Below are 15,038 nucleotides of genomic sequence, written 5' to 3' on the forward strand. Positions count from 1 at the left end.
AACAATATTTGAATAAATTGACAGTAAATGAAATTCTACACCATGTGAAAATTTCTATAATTATTACTGATGCTAGCATGACTCAGTTTCGATAAATGTTCAATGTTATTCAATAGAAATGTAAAGGGATAAAATTATTAGTGGCACCCCCAATGAAATTAGACAAAAATGAAACCATTTATATGATTTATGGCAAAACTAAAAGCCAAAGCATGATAATACATATTTTTAAAACAACATTTTTGTTTTGAGAACGTTATTTATGATTGAGAAATGTAGAAATGATCTCAGTGCATAGGTTTATTTGTCTCATTTTTATTATCTAGAAGTAGAATGTACTGTCCCAGTACTTGTACTTGTAAAATTCCGTTTATTCCGTTTATTCTGAAGGAGCAATGTAATGTATCGCGTATATTTGCATGTTTATACTGAACGTTTTTGTCTGCACATTGTATATCTTCATATCTTCTCTTGGAGTCAACTTGATCTAGATCTTTATATCATGCAGAAGCTGCAGTGAAAAGATAAGATAGGAGAGTAAAAATATAAATTTCATGTGTTTTATATTTTGACGGTTAGAAAAGAATAAAGCATATAAAAAAGAAGATGTGGTATGATTGCCAATGAGACAACTATCCAAAAAGACCAAAATGACACAAACATTCACAACTATAAGTCACCGTACGGTCTTCAACAATGAGCAAAGCCCATACCGCATAGTAAGCTATAAAAGGCCCCGTTAAGACAATGTAAAACAATTCAAACGAGAAAACTAATGGCCTTATTTATGTAAAAAAATGAACGAGAAACAAATATGTAACACAAAAAAAATGTCAACCACTGAATTACAGTACGCTTGCTAAAGCCTTTAATTTTTTTTTTAACACAGACGGTCACATTTACATGATCTATTTCTGAAAATAAGATTACTAAAATTGTAACCTAGCAACAAACCTTTTATTATTCCCACAGTTGCATTTAAAAATGCTCAACCCTTAAAGCTAATTTCAGCCAACTTGAATTTGAGATTGTTGAGTATAAGTCATTTATTAACCACGAAACATATCACCCACCAGTTATCTTACGAACCAGAAAAGTATACAGTGAGAGTAATTAGAAAATGAAACATCCTTAATAAACCAGTTGCTTATACTAATCCTATACGTTCGTTGACACATACCATTTTCCGGCGAGGATTGAAAATACGGTTTGCGCAAAATTGACACGAAAAAGTGACGAAGGAAGCCAATAAATTTAGCAAGAAATATTTTATGGGGTGTGATTATGCAAAGAGATGCAATGTATTATTTATAGAGCAGTTTTATAGCATGCCATATTACCGTACCGATTAGCCAATGATATTCCTGAAAAAAATACTGCTTAGAATATAATAGATCATCAAATATTTAAAATATTTGTATCTCGATTTTCAAGTGTTTATTGATTTTGAAGCGTAAGAAAATCTCAAATTGTTTATGAAAAAGGTTTGAAGCTTATGAAATGCGTAGATATCATTTTACATGCCACATTTTCATCTATATTGTTGATATGCAACATTATTTTTCAAATCTTTTACTATGAAACGTGTTTGCCTAGCCATTGGAATTCAGCAAACATAAAAGGTGGGTTTGATCATATATATACTTCGACCTCACCATGCAACTACAACTAATATCATATCATACTAATACTAACCGTCTTTAAGTACAATAATCATACCACACGAACAACTTTTCCAAATCATACACTACTTTAGTTAAAAAAAAACCGGCAACATTAGTATACTAGTCATAAATCGATTAAACGAAAACAAATCCGGGTCACAAACCGAGGAAAACACCGGAACAACAGAAACACTGAACTGAAAAAAGCCAACATACATAGAAACGGACTATCTGATAACAACTGCCATATTCCTGACCCGGTACAGGACACTTTACGACTTCTCCAGCAAGGTCATGATCTACGAGGAACGAGTGATATTATTACACGTCAATTTCAACGGTCGCTAACAAGTTAAAATATATAGTCTCAGTATCTCAGCTCACTCCCGTAACCGTCCCAGTTTCCCACAATAGGACCAAAAGTTATCATATCTGACTTTGTCACATGCGAATCAAAATTAATTTGAAATCGTTAGACGGATGCATGGTGCTTATCCTGTCGATCATACATGCTACTTGGGTTAATAACACGGCTTCAAGTTATTCAAATGCCTTTACTTCGGTAAATATATTTCGCGAATTTAATGAAAGACGAAATTCTTAGATTCTTAACGACGTAAATAAAATAAAAAGTTAAAATATACAATTTGAAAATTTTGAAGTTGCAGTAAATTGTGACAAAATATTAACCATGTCAGTTAAGTGTCTTTTTGAAGGATATCGCCATGAACTATTTGCCACTGGACGTTAAGCAACTTATAATCAACTAATCTTTGAAGGACATCTGTTTGAACTTATTGATGTCGTACAGGTTATGCACAGAGAAATAGAACATGCAACTAAAGCAGGAACATGCACAGGTGTCGGGGAACTTAATACTAACACCCAATACACACATAGGAACATAAGCGAGGCAAACATTTAAAAGCTGAAAATAAATCTTGTAGAATATACCCATAAATAATCTTAAAGTCAAAGGTTATCATTTCAAACCGCCTCGATTGACCTTTGTGAGTAATATTTCCTGATAAGATCTCGTGATAACAAAAAGATAGATCGCTATCTTAATTTGGGTGGAGGGAAAAGAATACAGTTTGTATTGAATTTCCAAAAGAAGTTCAAATTGTCACATATTTGAATAATTACCTGCTTATGTTTATACATCTCTGATGATACCTGTAGGTAAACAATGAACAGGTGTGATCAGGTAAAGGCTATAATTTACCTACTCACCCAAATAATTCTAAACAAAGTCATTTTCAATCAGGGTGGTTTCAGCTTTACGCAATTTTAGATATTTAAATTGCAAATTACTTCAGACTTGACATTAATCAATTCTGATTTTAATTTATGTTTTTAAAAATTCAATTAAAAGGATAACAATTTATGTGGTAATGTCTTTGGTAAATTTTTTGTTAATTTAAAGTATCACTCCCTTCGAAGAATTAGAACAGGGGAAAAGTGTATTAGGAAATAAATAAACAAATATCATACCATAAAAGTCTTTTTTAAGATTGACAGTCAAATGTTCAGCCATTATATATTCTATTATATTCTGTGGAAAATAAGCAACAACTTATAGTTACAAGAAAAACTAAAAAATAAAACCCCATAAAACATGGCGAATATTACAGATCAAATACAACAGTATTGGAGAAGTTTGTCTAACGTCACAGTACCAAAATTACACCTATTTGGCAAACAGAAAAAAACCCAGCGAAAATTTGATCTAAAAAATTTGTGTTTACTCATTATTTGACACTATGCTCGTCTTTCAAATATGTAACTATATCTGACTGTGTGTACATTTTATCAACAGATGAAGTATTCACTAGAAAAAGTAAAATCTACGGAATTGTCAACGTGCGAGCAAAATGTCTACTTTTAAAAATAAGCAAATATGTTTAAAAAATTAGTATTAAGCATGGACTAATGCCCAATTGAGCTAAATATTGAGAAAAAATATAACAAAACATATGTAATTCAAATTTTAAGGATATGAATTTAGACATGGATGCTATTTTGGTAGAATTCAAACATGGATGCTATTTGGGTACCACTCATAACAGAATAATGGATCGTTTGGAGGTAGGTTCAAACCCATTTTTCTATGATACAACATGGATTGAAAATTAAATTGGTGGAACTATAAAGTAAATAAGGATACATCTATAAAATAAAAACAGAAGTCTGGATCATAAATAAACATAGGTAAAACAACTGTCAAGATAGGTTCTAGTATGGTATCCACGCGGTAGTCCTCTATTACATATTATATTATACAAATATTGACTAAAGGGTTCCTAAAAAAAACTTTAAATGAGAGTTTCACAACATTCAATAAGGTTTAACCCAGTTGTAAAGGTTTAAATTTGTTTAATCCAAACATGTATGAATATTTTCAGGCAGGCATAGATTATCTTAACTGGATTTGGCAAAACATTTAGGAATTTTGGTTCTGAATGCTCTTCAACTTCGTACTTTATTTGGCCTTTTTAACTTTTTTTGAATTCGAGCGTCGCTGATGAGTCTTATGTAGACGAAACGCGCGTCTGGCTAATATACAAAATTTAGTCCTGGTATCTATGATGAGTTTATTTTCTAACCCAAAAAATCTTAACGAAAAAAAAAAAATAAATAAACATTTTTCCAAATTTTGCTTCTTACAAATATTTTATTGCCAAAAAGGATCATAAAATTATTTGAAGATTTGACAGAGTTTTTGATGTCTAAGTTTCGCAAAACTCCACAAAGGTTTGAAAAAATAAATTTTCCTCAGACTGAACCTAAATATTTGAAGACGATCACACAGACCGGCATCTGAAGACGGAATCTTAGATAGCTAGCTATGTCTCGCTTACATCAAATGTCTTAGGCTCGACAAAAATGATGGAAAGTCTGTTAACCGAAACACAATAAAAAAAAAACTGTGGACCAATTAGACACCAGAGTCCAAATGTGTGCAGGGTGGAAAGGACTTGATTATATAAAGGGTTAAAACGGATACTTTCGTGCACGAAAACTATTCATTTAATCAAAATATCACTTTTATATCATGAGCATTGGTAGGGGTATAAACTGTTAATAAACATATCAGATTAACAGGATTTGGTTAAATTCTCCAAATGTTTTAAACAGTATAAATCTCGTATTCGGATTGTATACTCATTTTGCAGATAATTAATTTGGAAAACCGAAACAAATTCATAGAACACCTACACATCGAACAGTGCATTCTAGATAAAACACATTAGTAAGTCTATATGCCATTTACTCTGTAACACTAATTGTATTATATGATGTCATTTCTACCCACAGGTATCGCACAGGTGTTCAGCAAGGTGAAATTATATCTCCCATATCATTTAATAATTGTCGTTTAGGATAGTCTTTTTACGATTTGATATCATGTTTTATATCATTCGATGTAACAGCTCGTACAAAATATATCCTATGTTTAAGAAATTTGTTTTGAACAAATCTTTTCATCACGACAACATAAGATTGACATAATCTTTAATTATGTTTCACGGTATACAAATGTTTGTATTTGGTTTCTTACCCTAAAATACCTCAGCTGCTCGTAACAGTTGGTAAACGATGAAGTCACGTAATAACGTGTATATATGGCAATAAACGCTTACATTGTTAAAGTTTGTAATGCTAGAATGTAATAAGAATTACAATGCACTAGTTGAGGCCATGACTTTATATAAAATTGATATACTTATAGTATTAAGAGATCAACTTAGCATTACAAAATATGACACGATGATACTAAAAGTTAATGCAATTTCTTTAACACTTGCATTGACACCGACTGAAAAATGTTTACGGGCTTTTTTTTACTACCTTGTTTTTTGGTCAGCTAGATGTCTTACTGTACACACAATTTTAAAGAAGATTTCGATTATATACAAAAGTAACAGCAACCCAAGGAGAACAAGCAACAAAAATAAAACATTCGTATCACATGATGATTTCCGCACTACAAGCTATGAAGATGTGGTATGATTGCCAATGAGAGAACTCAAACGAGAGCAAACGACACAGAAATTAACAACTATAGATCAGCGTATGGCATTCAACAATGAGCAAAGCCCATATCGCATACTCAGCTATAAAAGACACTGGAATGACATTGTAAAACAATTCAAATCAACGGCCTAATTTATGTACAAAATAAAAGACGAAAAACAAATATATAACACGGCAACAAACTAGTTTCTTCGGAATTATATTATTCTATTCCTTTATATCAAAATCATCAAAGGTAAAACTTTTAAAAATTTTATACGCCAGACGCGCATTTCGTCTATAAAATACTCACCGGTAACGCTCGAAAAAAAGAAGTAAAATAAAGTAAGAAGTTGAGAGCATTCATAAACTAAAATTCCGAATGTTCAAATTTAATAATATTCCAAAAGCACTGAATTTTGGTCATTTGCATGGCAGTGCAAAAAGTTTCTCAGTTTGTTAAAAAAAAATGAAATCTGTATTAAGTTGTCAATTAAAAATAAAGATATACAAAGATCACTTTACACTAAATATTCGCAAAAGAGAAATGGGATACAGAGGGAGCAATAAGAATCTGTATATCAAAGAAAAAAACAGACAAAACCATTTCCATACGAAAAAAAAACCAAAAAGACAAGAACATTTTTCAAACACAGTGCATAGACGGCTAAAAAATTACCAAACCAAAACTGGGGAGACACACAGGTGCTCTAGTAGTATAAGCAGCGCATGATTTACAAGTAACTTTTTAAAGTCATCTTGATCATAGCAAGAAAAAAAATCGGTTATAATCCTCAATCGGTGATGTTTCAATTGAGAAAAAATAACGGCATTGTATCTACTATAAAAAAAACCATACCCGTTATCATCGTTAACATGCATATGAGCCTTTAATAAATTTTGGCCCGAAAGGAAATGGGAGGGACGCTTCAACCTGCCACCTGATTCGCCGGACATGGTGCAATAGCTGATCGTTTTATATTAAAGAGTTTATTTTTGAACTCGAAAATCGCTACATACATTTAAGCAACTATCCATGAAACGACTTCGGAACAACTAAAACTTAAAAATAAACAAAGAAAATTCGGACGGTTGTACGGACCGAAAGTATTTACTAAACATGGTTTAAATAATACGTATTCTATTGCATTGCGATCTGTGTCCTTCACATATAAGCCAAGTACGCATTTATTTACTTATTCAGCTAGCGATCATCATAATGTGATCATAATGTATAACCCGACGCGAGTAATTTGACCAGAACTTTTCAAGCCTCATATACATTGCAGGTAGGCTATTACAAACCCCTTTTTGTTTTTAACATAGGAATCACGCAAATAAAATACGAATAATCTATTAAAAGTATTAGATTTCATTTTATAATATAGTATCAGCATGTCGAGACGGTAGAATTTGTTTTCGGCTTGTTTGGTGCGTTTGATGTGTTTGAGCTTTTGATTTTTCCATTTGAATAGGAACTTTCCGTTTTGAATTTTTCATTGGAGTTCAGTATTTTTGTGATTTTACTTTTCACTTGACAAAAAGCCTCATATTTTATCATGTAATATACAAATGTCCTTAAAATCTGTTAATTTGAAGGTCATATTATTTCAATGATCATAAGATATTATTTTAAGAAACTGTCGACAAACGAAACTTTTTATAAAAATTATGGAACCGAGTTTAAATGTCTCAAGTTATGGTATTTTTCGTCTCCTATTGTAAGTAAGTACCAAATATTCTATAGGAAGTGTTGGTTGTATGTTATTGTAAAAATGATAGTCGTTATATCTTTAATTTTATTTTCTTTAAGAAGGTTTGTTAAATAAATTTGAGAAAAAACATTATTACAGAGAATAATCAAACAATTTTTTTTTTTATAAGAATGGCAGAATTAAGATGGCAAAGGTATGTTTATACGAATGGCAGAATTAAGATGGCAAAGGTATGTAGAAACAAATAAGTCCTTGACAAACTTACAACGCCGAAGCAAAAACCGACAAACGATCAAAAGACAGAAATATAGAAAATAAATTAAAACTACGCTACACCTGAATGTATGTATGAATTAAATAAAGATACAGTTATTTCCCACATTTTATTTTACAAAGTGATTTGCTTGTCTTTAAAAACGATGAAGTGTCCCTAAAGTTTTCAAAATGACACTCAAAGTCCTAAATACTTTGAATTATTAACAATTTGACAAGTATTTAGATTTATAATGGAACAATTTAAAAAGACATCTACGATCGAGCGACTGTCTTATCTCTTTGTAGTATGACTGAAAACTCAAACGCCTTCTATTAATGCTTTCAACCTAGATAAAACCAACGATGTTTTCAAATCCCAAATCCTATTAAAAAGTTAAACCATTTGAATTGATGTAAACAGCCCTCTACATTATTCCACGACAATTCAACAGTTAATGATATCCATGGAATAATATCTTCAAAATGATTTCATTTAGTCATTTTAAAGATGACCCAACAGGTAGCATTGTTGATCCGTTGTTAAAGTTTAAAATTCCCATGCATGGTTCATTAGATTAGATGAATGAAATTGAAAAGCGACAGAAACATTGAATAGAGAACTGCTTCATTTCATTTGATGCAATGTCTCTGTTTATTGCAGTAGGATTAAAAGGTAAACGGATTTCGTCAAAGAGTATTGTACGTTAACGTCTCTGTAATCAAGTCAAAGAATTTTTATCACCGGGATAAGAAGATATTTGTAACAATTTAATTCGCGGATCTCTCATACGATTTTCTTGTGATAGCTCACTAAAATACTGTGTCTTCAGCGAAAAAACCCAAATAATTACATAATTACATAAATAAATGAAATATTTAAATGACTATGCTTTCAATTTCTCATAAACTTGTAATGTATTTAAATCGAAAATATTATTAGGTATAGAGATAAATACGAGTTTAGTAAGATTAACCTTTGAAGTTGTTTGTATCTTTATAAAAAACCACCATACACAGTTGTTTGCCTCTCTCTCAGTGTCGTAATTTAAGGCCGTATTAACTCCATTTATATTCTTGCATCTTTTAAATAGAAGTATTTTCAGCAATTCAAGCATAAAATAGAAAAATAAACATACTTAACAAACTCAATTATATGAAGAATAGAAGGGTTGATGAATTATAACTATCAAAGCTGATTAATATAACTATTGTCCTGAAGAAAAACATGGAAAGTGCCAAAAACGTAGCCGGTGTGTTATGCAATTTAAAAAAAAGAAAGTTACTTGACAATCACGTGTATAAACAATGGCTGAGGGATATACCACTAAATTGTTTTATCATTTTTATACGAAATATAAGATAAAATCAGAACACATCAATCATAATTGCATGCATTAACTGTCATACATTTTCATTTTCATTTTTAATTTTACACCCGATTCTATGCCAAGGCATACCCATTTAGATTATTCTTGCACAGTAGAAAAATCTTCTCATTAGCAACTTTCCTATTCAATTATAGTCAATTTATGAGGTAATTATTTTTCTATTAAAGGTAATTAACCACCAAATGTTGTAGATATCCATGGGTTAAATACCCACGTGTTGATCATATCACTCATCCAAAATCATTTTCAACAGTGTTTAACGTTTATCGAAAATCTGAAAAATAAAATGGTCGCTCCCGGAGGCACATGAGCATTAAATGAGTGAAAAATGATTCGCAAAAGAATGAAAAGTGATCTTTCGTTGTACTCAGAATATTTTGATTAATAGGACATCAGTATATGAAGACACGCAACCTTTTCCAAGACAGCTTCCTGTATCCGATGCAAAACCCAAAGTGCAAAAGTTGTGTGAAATTGAAAAGCCGAATCTAATATTTTCACCAAAATGAATAAACAACAAGTTTCTTCAATATACAATAAAACTCTACCATAACATTTTACGGAATTGTACTGCGATCTTTTCACTAACGGTTGGTTGACTTAACCATACACATAATTTGTATATAAAGTAGAACTTTGATATTCACTTGCACTGTTAAAAAAGCTCAAGATCTTGTAATGTTCCCCGAAAATGTATTAAAAATGTAAATGCTAATTGATGGCCCAACATATATTTCTTCAATAGATTTTGACAAATTCAAATTTGCTTTTCCCCCTTAAAACTGAAGGAAATTATTGTTGTTCGCTATTAACGAAGGAAATCATCTCTTATATATTGAATCTGTGAGGTAAAGGGGAATTTTCAGAGGTCAATACACGGTTCGATATTGTCCTAAAAGGGAATTGACTGTTTGAAATTGACCCAGAGAGAATTAACTCTTCAAAATCTACCTTGAGAGGAATCAGTTGTTTGATCTTGCCTGTGTTAATGTAAATGGGATTTTCCAGAAGAGATTTAGTGTTTTGAAATGGACACAGAAGGGGACGAACTGTTCTATATTGACCCATTTGTGAATCAACTGTACACTATTGACATAGTAAGGACTTTTTGTTTTGAATTGTTCTCAAGAGTTCAGTTTTTTACTTTACTTTTTCAGACCGTAGCCCTATTACATACACACTTTCAAAACTATATATCATTCCAGGATCAATATGCGCTTGAGTGTTATTGCTTCCACATAATTTTTTTTAATTTTATTTATAAGGTTTTTGAAGTATCTGTAAATGTTAAACCTGTAGTATGAGAATATATTATAGTTTTGGTTTACACAAAACCATTTATTGCAGTATTCTACACCGTAGAAGACCTTGTATAATGTACAACACACATTTTATCAAATGGAATAATTTTATATATGGATCTTTTGGACTTATGTAACTGTAATGTTTTGGTGGAAGTTGTAATTTGTGGCATAAATTTCCTGTTAAATTTGTTAATCATATGTTCACTTGAATAATTCATTAAATTTAGAAACATTATACTTATACTCGAAGTGAAAGAAGAAGTTTTTCGTTGTTTCAGTTTGTGATCGACCGTCATATCACGTGACCTTACGCATCAAATGTTCGAAAAACATTATTAACAAATTCCAATTACCATAACGTTAAAGTGGAATTAATTAGAAGCATGGAATCAGAGCAACCAATTCATACGTTATCAAATGAAACATCCATCAGACATTTGACTGAACAAAAGCTTTGACAGTAATAACAGGTATGATGTCACTCTGCGATAAACAGTTTTTTACACACTCAATTGGATTCTTCGTAGGGATACCTCAGAAAAAGGCACAAAGGTAATTTAGATGAATGAAACAAAATCAACAACACTCTGTCAAGTATCTTTCTGCATACTTTTGATAGTTTTGTCGTAGAAATATAAAGCCACTTCATCGGAAAGCTCAAGCTGTGTTGTAAATTAGAAGAGAATCGAAAATTAATGACGTAGACAAACGGGAAATGGTTATCAATTTTAAAGCATAAAGTGCAAAAAATATATGTTTTGTCTCTGATTCTATAAAAAGAAATTTATTTTGGATTTATTTTGCTTGAACTATTTTAAGCATTATATCCATCATATGATTTGAAAATATTATAACGGTACTTGTTACTTTCATCTATCTTCTTAAGGGTTATTTCCATTTTTTTTGAATATTTCTTTGAATTTAGTTTGATGTTTAAAGCTGATATCAGTGATCCAATATGCTTATCAAGTAGCTTCAAATTGAACTGATTTCTTTAATGAATATAAATAAAGGCAACAGATGCAACGTCAGATATTGCTACCATTTAGTGTAACATAAAAATGACGTTAAATTGGAAAAGCGCCTTATCTAATTCTTCCTGCTTTCCTTTTTGGGTAAATGCAAATTATAACACACAGGTATAAATGCCGTGAGAATCCAATCCAATATAATTTTATAATTAACATAGGATATTCAATTTTACTGTTAGTAAGTATGTGTTTTAGAGGAATATTGCTGCATTATATATTCAACCCGAGTATGATTTTATACAAGCAGTGACATACAATAGCTTTTACTATGATACTGAAGTTTTCTTACTTTTCGACAGTCTTATAGATATGTATTTTTGTAATGTGTGCATCATTTCGCTTTGTTGAAAGCAGGTCATTTATATTTAGTGGAGGAAGGAACACACAGGGCATGCCGTCCCTAGCATATTACGCTTGTAGCGACGTCAAATTATGATAACGGACAAACTTGCAAGACATTTTCATTAATCCGTATTTTTTATATATAACCCTGTAATATTAATGTTCTTTGGTGTACTAACTTCAGCTTTAAAAGTACTTTTTATTGGTATAGTTATCAAGGCCATAAAAATAATCTTCACGAAATCAAATCTCCGTATTTGTCCCGTAAAAGTTTTGTGAAGGCATGAAAGTTGAACTCGGACATTTCCGCAAGACATTGTTCTGAATTTATTATGTAGCTCAATTTATTTTTCAATTCGAATTTTGGGAGCAAACACTTAGTACAAAACGATCGTGCATACAATTTAATGAATTATCTTGTCAAAATTTTATTTTTGAACTGAAATGTTTTAAGTTTTCAAATTAAATTTCCGATGGGACATTTCCGTATATCATATTCTTTTGAAAATATGTATGCAAATTTTAAATGGAGACAGCCATGTTAACCAATACTGAAATATATTACGTCATAGAATGTTCATGCAAAATTTTGAAGAGATGCGTACACATTTCGCGAATTGTTCGAGTTTGTTACATGGGACAACGCTAAGTAAACGTTTTTTCGGATAAATAAAGGCAACAGTAGTATACCGCTGTTCAAAACTCATAAATCCATGGACAAAAAACAAAATCGGGGCAACAAACCAAAACCGAGGGAAACGCATCAAACATAAGAGGAGAACAACGACACAACACCGAAACGCAACAGCACACAGAAACGGACCAAGCAACAGACAATACACCACGAGAATAACAAACATAACAACAAAACCAAATACATGAATATGGGATAGACAAGTACCGTGCCACGTCTTATCTCAAAAATAAGAGAAAACAGAAACGAACAATATTATAACAATGGCCATCTTCCTGACTTGGTACAGGACACTTTTAAAGGGGAATAAAAGTGGAATAAACTGTGTCTTCCTAAGCCTCTGATTATTATATTTTAATTCTTTTTCTATCATAATGTGAAAATTTAAGATTCAATCTTTATTTTCATGTATAGTTTGAAATATTCATTTCAGCATTTCTATAAAAAAATTCCAGTGAAATTTTTACTTAACGCTGTTTTTCGCAGTGGTAGCAATATCTAGCGTTGCGTCAACAGCAGTATGCTGCTGTTCTAAATTCATTTATCGATTGAGGAAAAATAAATCCGGGTTACAAACTTAAACTGAGGGAAACACATCAAAAATAAGAGGAAAACAACGACACAACAGAAACACAACATTAAAATGCATCACACACAAAAACGAACTATAATATAACAATGCCTATTTTCCTGACTTGGAACAGGACATTTTAAGAAAAACAATTTTGTTTTAACTGTGTTTGTCAAATTTATTTGATGTTAAATGATTAAACTCTCCAAGTCACAATTTGTGAAAGTTAACCATTATAGTTTTTTTTTATACTATTTGGTCCCTTTCCTCTACCGGTAGTCAGTAGTAGGAGAGTTCCATTCGTTTGATGTGTTTGAGCTTTTGATTTTGTCAATAAGAATACGTTTTGAGTTCGGTATTTTTGTAAAATGTTTTTAAAGGTTTGTAACAAAGTTTATATCAGAAAGTGCATGAAACTAAAATATACAATAACACAATTACTGCTTTTTTGGAAGTTAAACAAACTCATATATACTTATTGTGAACTTGACATATGTATGAAATAATATTCAAACATCAGCCTGTTGAACTAGAAAAACACTGTTGCGAGTGCAAACTTTCGTATTCGTTGTTGTGTAAGTGGCTTACAGAATTTCAATATTTTTACGGAGTGCAAATTGTGTGAAAACAAGACACATCTCATAGACCGATCTGTTTAACTGTGATGACAAGAAAGAACTCAGATGCACGCGATTTTACACACGTTTTTATTTGTAATTTTCTGTGTTGTATTAAACGCAACTTATGATTCTGATAATTTTGTCGTTGTCTTTCGCTGTCCTGTGATTTGTCTGATGTACTTCAACTGATGGTTTTAATTTTAACTTATTTTCTCCCATTTTCATTTGTCAGCAACTGCTTATTCTGAAAATGTGATATTCACTTTTTTTTATCCAACTTTAAAATACGTTCTTAACATTGTAGTGTTGTCTTTTTTTGTAATGAAAATCTCTGTGTTATATATAATCAAAATAGACCGGATATTATCAGTTCAATTTCGCACCAATATGATACTTATAACCATTATATTACACAAATACCTTTATAAGGCACTTTACCGCCATGTGTCTTATGTTAATCAAATTTGCAGAATTTTATGAGTCGACAAATTGTTTCCAGTGCTCTTAGCGTTAAGAAAATTGAATAAAAATAAGAGATTTGGTAACAACAGACTACTGTTATACCAATTTCACTGACCATCGTTAAGTCTTCATTTAGTATCAAGTTTTATGTATATTATTAATCAATATTGTATGAACAATACCTTATTCAGTATTAGTAAGAGTATGATGGCAGATCATGTCTAGAGTTTTTTTCATTTATTGTTTATATAGCTGATCAGTTTTTGGTATTTAGGTGAGCAATCAAAAGTGCAGCAATTTACGATAAAAAAAAACCAACCCCAAAACAATATCCCTTTGAGCATGAATATACCAAATTCCCTTTATATATATAATTAATTTAACATAATGTCCCGCTGAGTATGACTATATCAATTTTCTGTTGTTAGTTAGAATATTCAAATTTAAAATCCGTGACTTGTTAAGTTTTTTCAAATTTTCCAATTTATCTATTTAAAGTGGACAATTAATGAGAGATAAAGTTTAAAACTCCGGATTTAAATTAAAAAGAAAATCAAAGTGTTACATTTCAAACGGATTTGGTGGAATATCACCCTTTTTTTTTAAATGCACAAAAAACCAAAACCTCGACCAAAAGAAAATGTATTTTACTACATGTTTTCCTAAGAATACATGGACGGACATCTCATAGTTTATAAGTTCATAAACAAAATGGAGTGATACTTTTTATGTTTTTCAATAACGCTTTACTTTGAACACTTGTCTTTGCGAGATCGCAATACTCTATAAGGAACGACACTTATAACTAATATAAAATGATTAGAGGTGGCATGACTGATAATAAGACAACTATCCACAACATTTCAAGTGAAATAAACAATCAAAGACAAGCATACGGCATTCATCAACGAGCAAACCCCATACAATTTGTCGGCTTTTAAAGGCACCGACAAGAAAACAATTCAATTAAAAAAA

Source organism: Mytilus trossulus, chromosome 3, assembly GCF_036588685.1.
Source record: "Mytilus trossulus isolate FHL-02 chromosome 3, PNRI_Mtr1.1.1.hap1, whole genome shotgun sequence".
NCBI lineage: Eukaryota > Metazoa > Mollusca > Bivalvia > Mytilida > Mytilidae > Mytilus > Mytilus trossulus.